The sequence below is a fragment of the Sorghum bicolor genome, chromosome 1 (assembly GCF_000003195.3).
Source record: "Sorghum bicolor cultivar BTx623 chromosome 1, Sorghum_bicolor_NCBIv3, whole genome shotgun sequence".
Lineage (NCBI taxonomy): Eukaryota > Viridiplantae > Streptophyta > Magnoliopsida > Poales > Poaceae > Sorghum > Sorghum bicolor.
Genome location: NC_012870.2, coordinates 38466926 through 38475237, shown reverse-complemented (window position 1 = coordinate 38475237; position 8312 = coordinate 38466926).

Here is an 8312-nt window from a genome sequence, read left to right as displayed (position 1 = left end):
CACCTAAAAATATTCTACTCCTAATCCGGGAGAGAATAGCCAAAAACATTTCTGTTTTTCCCTGTGAAATAAATGCTCAAGTTATCTTGGTTACTACCACTTGCTATATTATTTCAGGAGATGAGTGCTCTAAAAAAGAGAAAAAAAAGAAAGAATACGAGGAAATAAAAAGGGGCAAGTGCCCGGAACCTCGAAAGAAAGAAAAAGTGAGACGAGAGTTAAAAATGGACAAGTGTCCGACAGTAGAATTAGGGGTACAAGATACCCACCTGAGAGAAAAGAAAAAGAAAATATAGAGCATCTCATTCTCCTCAAAAAGTTTCAAAAGAGCAAGAAAGGTATGTATCCCCTCAAAAGAGCACAAGTAGAATTAGACTTTCACCATTGTTATGACCATCATTACCATACACCATTCATTCGCCACACATGCACATCTTGATTTGACTTATTGACTTGTTCTTCTGGATCCATGGTTTGACTATGCAATAAATATCTTGTAAGTATGTATTAGCTGTCTCCCACCTATGGCTCCAGATATCAAAAGCCTTATTAGAGTAGGGAGAGAGAGAAGGCAATGCCACTATGCCTTATACCACGAATACCACATACTTTGAGAGAAGGCATATACCAATACTGCCTTGGTAAGGATCCAGAAATACCACAAAAGAGAGACTAGAGAGAGTCATACAAGGAATCTCTGAGTTTTATTTGAAAATCTGCAAAAACTCCAGAGCTATAGTTAATCGAAGAACAAGAGAGATAGTGCTTGACTAGACTGTTCTATCTTTTAACTACTCAAGACAGAAGTGACGGTTACAAGTCCCATGGTGAAAGGTAAATGAGTAAGTTTTAAGTCTTAACAGTTTACTCTAACCAGAGATGAGATCTTGTTTAAACGCATGTGTATCTTTAAGTTAAGAAACCACTGCAGAAACTCTTGAGTCCATCTTTGCTCAGGGACGAGCAAAGGTTAAGCTTGGGGGAGCTTGTTGACGGTCCTAAATGCTCACATTTAACCATCAACTAATCATGGAAAAGGATCTAAATGGAACCAACACCTAGACTTAGGGTTTTATCTGACAGAATTCCACGAGTTTTGGTGTTTGTCTATTTCTGCAGGGGGTTATCAGGAAATAAGGAAGAAAGGCCCACACGTCGGGTTTACATAGAGATATTAACGTGCCGCGCAATTTTCTACCATCTAGAAGACTCCAGAAGCCACGGGAACGAACGGGAGACGTAACGGAGCTGGGCACTGGGCGCCCGCCCTCCCCCCTGGACCAAACAGAGTCCAATTCGGGGACAATGCTCCACCGACCTAACACTTCAAGGAAAACCACACGATCAATGTCAGTTTGATCCGACGACCCAGATTCACTTGAAGGGACTATAAAACCAGACCCCCCTGGCCCCTGGAGATCATACCTCTTCTACAGAATCAAAGCTAGGGTTTCAATTCTTCATCCAAGTAGAGAGGATCCCTCTAGTTCTTCTAGTTCTACCTCTAGTTCATCTAGATCTAGTTCTAGTTCATCTAGTTCTAGTTCTAGTTCCTCTAGTTCTGGTTCTAGTTCTAGTTAGTTCTAGTTGTAATCTAGAAAATAGGGAGAGAGAAGAGGAGAGCGGAGGAGGAGCCGGATCTGTCGGATCTTCCTCAACATTGTACTTTTGCAGCAACTGGTTTGTCCTTCATCGTTCTCCAGGTTCTTCAATTCATAATTACTGAGTTCTTTAATTACTTTTATTTACATTCAAGTTATTTATTGGATTCCCGCTTGCATCAAGTGCTCTAGTCTTTATAACGCTAGAGTAGTAATTAATAGATTAGACATGGTGTTTAGTCTTGCAATTACCTGGAACTGCACCCAATCCTGCAGATTGTTGTGGTAGCCCTAGGGTAGTGATAGCCCTAACGGTCGACGTACTCCACCACGTTCGGATCGGTGTTTGTAGGACCGTAGTCAGACCTTCCTAGCCTCCTTCTCATTTCTTTCTGTGGTTAGTGCTCTGATGTCCCGAAATAGATAATCTTGAAGTAATTCTTGATTCTTAGATCAACTAGAGAACTCTCAGGAAACTTCCTCTCTTCCCACCAAAAATAATTATATAGTTATCCTTGGGCGATCTTGGATCTTAATTAGTACACTCATGTTCCCTGTGGAAAATCGATACTCTGGAATACTCCCGGGTGAAGGCTACATCGGTATCCGTGCGCTTGCGGATTTTTCTGTTTGCGTTTAAAATACCCAACAGAGGGGGTTGAGCCGCGACTGGTGCTCTTGGACGACGCCGTATGTCCAGTTGTCCGGGCGCTCCGTAATCAGACGACCGGTGTAAGCAGGGAAGAGACCGTCGTCGTTCCTCAGGTAGAACCACTAGGAGTCCCATCCGGCGTGGTTCGATGACAACCCCACCGGGATGTACTCGAGCGGCCTCTCCGTCTTCTTCGTCTTCAGCACCAGGTTGAGGCACCCGGCCCACACATGCTTCCTCACGACAGTGGTTCCGGTGGGGGCGTTGAAAAGCTCGCCCCTGTAGAGGTGGAGCCACAGCTCCTAGTGGGGCATCAACCTGAGGTAGCCCTCGCACACCGCGGCGAAGACCGTTGTAACACCCCAGTGTTATGGTTGCATTAATCTTCAGCATAGCATGAGCATCATCATCTACTCAAAGCATATCATGATCATCATCTATCTTGAGCCATGTCATTCTATGCAAATATGTGATCTAAATTGCTTAAATAGGCTTCCTATGCTTATGTTTGAGTGAACCATGCTTGTGTTTGTGCTCTATGCCTTGGTAATTAGTTTATCTATGCTTAACTTAACCTTGGGAACAATGTTCATGTTGATCACTTCTCCAAAATAATCACTTAAGTCATACTTGTGTAAATAGGCCCTAGAAACCTCTTTTGCTTAGGCTTTTAAAACGTGTTTCATAAAATGTTTGCATGTCAAAACTTCCTACAGCAAAGTTGTAGCCAATTTTATAAGGAACAAAAGTTGTTTTATGACCATCTCATGAAAATGATCACAACTAGCTCAAAATTGACCCACAAGGCAGATTTGGAGCTGTTTCCAACACTTAGAAAATTTTCTAAGTCAGGAATCACTGCAGTTTGCTCGAGGGGGTATTGTTCATCTTCCAGTTTGAATTCTAGGCCGAATCAAGCTATGATCTAGTAAGCAATGTTGGAGTACTCATGTAGCTCTCCAGCATGGAGCAATTAGCCAGCAAAATCATCGAGTGGTTTAGGAGTTAATCGTCGTGCAAAATCGAGTTTCAGTCGGGTTTGGGAACTGAATGGAGCCGCCGTCAGACAGGGGGAGCTCGCCGGTGACGCCGCGTGTCTGGACCCGTGGCGTCCGTACGTCGCCGTTGGTCCTGCACGTCAGTCCTCAACGCGTCCTACATCTCGCCACGGCGCCCCCGGTCGCGTGGACAGCGCCATTCCACTCCCGGTTCCCTCCCTCTCGCGTGCGTCGTCGTCTCCGCGTCGCCGCCGTTGCTTCGGCGAGCTCGCGCGCGCGTGTCTCCTTGTCTCCGGTCAAGCAACTCCGCCCAGCGCTCCGCCAGCCTCTCCACTTCAACGTCGTCAAGTTGGCTGCGACTGCCGAGCCTCGGTGAGCCCGCATTGCCTTCTCCGTCGCGAGCTTACTTCGCCGGAGTTCCGCCATGGCCACCGGCATCGTGGCCAGGGCTCTGTAGTCCACCATTCTTTTTCATTCTTGTCCCAAAAGCTCCGCTAGGTCATGCTGATGCTCGTCCGCATCCTCTTCCGCTCTGTCTCTGGCCAGAGATGTCGGCGGTCGGCCGCGCACCACCGCCATGCCGCCATAAGCGAGGGCGAGGTGCCTAGAGTCCAGTAGAGTTAGGGTTTCGGGTACCGCTCGATGCGGAATGCAGTGGAGAGCATGATGGTGCCCTTGGCCAGCGCCGAGACCTCGCCGTCGACGAGATCTCTGGTGGTCAAGTCGCGCCTCTGCTCTCGGGGCGCTGGCATGTGGGATCCGTTGACTCGCGGGTCCCCTCTGTCAGTCTCTCCTTCTCCTTTGTTTTAATTAGGGTTTGAGCTGTTTTTGCAAAAATCATATCTCCTGTTTCTGAGATCCAAAAATTGTGAAATCAATTTTGTGGTAATCCTTGAGATGGCTAGTTTTTAATAAAAATATAAAATGAACCATGTTTTCTGAGAAAATATTTATGAATGATTTAATCTTGTTTTTCATGGGTAAATTCATATCTCTTGTTATACTGCTTAGTTTGCTCTGAAAATTTTATGGTTGCCTCTGTGTGATACTAGAATGCTATGATAAATATTTCATGATTTTTGGAGTAATGCAACTTTGATATGTAATTTATGATTGAAATGTGGCTTGTTTCCTTGATTAAATTATATAAAATAATTGGTGTTTATGCTGGTGCTCTATTTTGGTAGTAAACCTGTTTATGGTATTTCCCATATGTAATTAATCTAAAATCTGTTGTTTGACACCATATAAGTCATGTTTTCCAATTTATGAAATAAGCACCTAGATACATGTTAAATGTATATCTTTAATTTGGTATGTGCAATTGCTCTGTAATTTCTCTGGTGATGCTTTGATGCTATAATTGTGCTTCTGTAATTTTTGTAGATTTTTCTGGGCACTTTGACTAGTATCTTGTAATTATGCTCTTTTCTAGAATTGATTAATAAATGCCTTGATTAAGTAAATGTTGGGGGTTATCATCTGGTGTTCTGGTAACCTTGTGATATGCTTGTGATCATAAGCCATGTGGTTGGCATGGTTTATGTTTTGGTTATGTCATCAAATAATTAATTAAAGGGGTAAAGGCTGTTCAGGACAGCAAGGGAGTAATTTAACTTTTGCTTAATGATAACTTGCTTTTTTGGGAAACTTGTCTACATCAAAGTTGTTGTAAACTTATTGAACTAGCTGTGGTTTAAATTTTGGATCATTTGGTCCAGTAGCTTAAAAGTTATGGCTGTTCCAAGTTAGGTTCCAGAAATAGGTGCTCTCTGTTTTTCTGGGACAGAACCTGGAACTTTGTTTAAATGACTGGTTTAATATATGAATCTTGTTGTGATGTTTAAATATGATTTGTAGACAATTTTATAAGCTTTCCAGAATGTCCTCACCCATGTTTGTTGGATCCTTGTGGTAATAGTTATGATCTGTTTACTGAGCTACTTCCGTTCTATGTTGCTTGCTGTTATAGGCTATCATGATAGGTTTTGGGCTAAGTTAACTTGTTAACTTGTGAGAACTTGTTATAGCAGGGTACTCCGTAAATGAGTGTCCAGTGAGTTACTTATGTTGTCAAGCATTCATTCTTGTGTATGCACACCTTCTTATTCACCGAGCATGCAATAGGTGCATCGGACGTGGCAGTCTCCTTCGATCTGCAAGTGAATCCCGAAGGTCAGGAGGGCAGCTAGGAGGTGGAGGTCCAGCAAGTCGGACCCGAGGAGCCAGAAGAAGAAGTTGAGTGCCCAAGTCACGAGCCAGCTTCGTTCGTGAAAGGCAAGCCCCGGAGCATTCTAAGTCTCCCTTTACTTTCGAAAGTTTACTTAATACGTTATATCTATTGGTGCATTAAGTATAGGAGTTGTGATGAAACCTTTGCTGCATTTTACTCCATCCTTTTCCAGATAACTCACCACACACTGGTTGTAGAGCTAGGATCGAGTAGCAGCTTAGCCATGCTTAATCGGTAGAAGTCGGGTGATTTCCTGTCACCTGCGCGATATAGGGTTATGTCGGATCACGATGGTCTATATGTGCTATCGTGGATGGAACCTGATTAATTTGACTTAAGCCGGGCGGAGTTTTGCAAGTTTGTAGTAACTCCGTCTGTGGCAGCTAAGGACCGATCGTTGTACGTCCTCTTGTCATGTTGAACACATGCCTAACACTTAGTTGGCCGGATAACTCGTTCCGACCGCGAAGCCGAGTAGTATGACTCAGGCCGGAAGACCGGCAAGTATATAGTGCGCACTACCGGAGGAAGTGCGGTGTGCGGGGGACCTGTTGACGGTCCTTAATGCTCACATTTAACCACCAACTAATCATAGAAAAGGATCCAAATGCAACCAACACCTAGACTTAGGGTTTTATCTGACAGAATTCCACAAGTTTTGGAGTTTGTCTATTTCTGCAGGGGGTTATCAGGAAATACGGAAGAAAGGCCCACACGTCGGGTTTACATAGAGATATTAACGTGTCGTGCAATTTTCTATCATCTAGAAGACTCCAGAAGCCACGGGAACGAACGGGAAGGCAATCGGGCTCGGAGGCAGGGCGCCCGCCCAACTCTCCTGGGCGCCCGCCCAGGTACAGTGCCCAATCAGGACACGTTTCGCGGATTATGCTCCACCGACCTAAAGGATCAAGAAAAACCGTGCGATTAATGTCGGTTTGATCCAACGGCCCATATTCACTTGAAGGGACTATAAAACCAGACCCCCTGGCCCCTGGAAATCATACCTCTTCTACAGAATCAAAGCTAGGGTTTCAATTCTTCATCCAAGTAGAGAGGATCTCTCTAGTTCTTCTAGTTCTACCTCTAGTTCATCTAGATCTAGTTCTAGTTCATCTAGTTCTAGTTCTAGTTCCTCTAGTTCTAGTTCTAGTTAGTTCTAGTTGTAATCTAGAAAATAGGGAGAGAGAAGAGGAGAGCGGAGGAGGAGCCGGATCTGTCGGATCTTCCTCAACAATGTACTTTTGCAGCATCTGGTTCGTTCTTCATCGTTCTCCAGGTTCTTCAATTCATAACTCCTGAGTTCTCTAATTACTTTTATTTACATTCAAGTTATTTATTGGATTCCCGCTTGCATCAAGTGCTCTAATCTTTGAAACATTAGAGTAGTAATTAATAGATTAGACGTGGTGTTTAGTCTTGCAATTACCTGGAATTGCACTCAATCCTGCAGATTGTTGTGGTAGCCCTAGGGTAGTGACAGCCCTAACGGTCGACATATTCCACCACGTTCGGATCGGTGTTTGTAGGACCGTAGTCGGAGCTTCCTAGCCCCCTTCTCATCTCTTTCTGTGGTTAGTGTTCTGATGTCCCGAAATAGATAACCTTGAAGTAATTCTTGATTCTTAGATCAACTAGAGAACTCTCAGGAAACTTACTCTCTTCCCACCAAAAATAATCATATAGTTATCCTTGGGCGATCTTGGATCTGAATTAGTACACTCACGTTCCCTGTGGAAAATCGATACTCTGGAGTACTCCCGGGTGAAGGCTACATCGGTATCCGTGCGCTTGCGGATTTTTTCTGTTTGCGTTTAAAATACCCAACAAGCTTTCTGTCGCCGTTGCCGGGGAACGGTAGCTGTGCTAGTTTCGAACCAAGTCGTCCGTGTATCCTTTTTCTTTTCTTTTTTTACCACACTCACCTTATCACTTTCACCATACCACATGAATTTCACTCTAAGCATTAATGAGCATGGAATTTATTTCATAGCCACTTCATTTACTCCATGCTCATAGGCAACATCTTCACAATCCATTGGTCTCTCCAACATCACCACATTCGAGATCTCCAACCCACTCTTCCTTTCTATTCATAAAAACTTTGAAAGGGTGGTTGTCGATGCATATGTCTATATTAAATATTGCAGATCTCGCTGAGTTGATCTTGATATAGGTCAGCGTTGGAGGGGAAACCACTTCACCGACATAAATTGATGGTTTCCCAAGGACAAGCTTAGTGTCCTAAAACAAGACCTGATCAGATCGTAACATAAGCTTTTAATTATTTGCAACACTACCTTGTGTATTGAGCATATAAGGATAATTGTAAAAAAATTCCTTCGGGTATTCTTGTCACTAACCTTTCTAGGATTGGAGCAAGAAGATCGGATGAATGACAAGCACAAGGTATGTACAACCAATCATCATACAACATTGAATTAAATTCATCCAAACTTGAATTTTGCAAAATTCAAGCTTGGGGGAGTACTTTATATAAAAACATCATTTGCCATGTTGCTATGTTGGTTGTCCCAACCTTTGAGACATGCTCAATTTGTTAAGTAGTAATCACACTACTTCATCTCCACTTGAGTAGATCTCTATAAAAGCCATCACGCTACGTTTGTTTATCCTAGTAAGTGTTAGTTTGGAAGTACTGTACATACTTTTATTGGTTTCTAAATTAAGCATGGTGCTTAGGTTAAACAGCCTTCCTTAATCTAATTAGACATGGAGTCTAGTTTGGTTATTGAACTAAAAACTGCTTGTGTAGACATTGGTATATTTTGTTGGACTAACCCCTGCAGGAAAACTTTCAATATCGA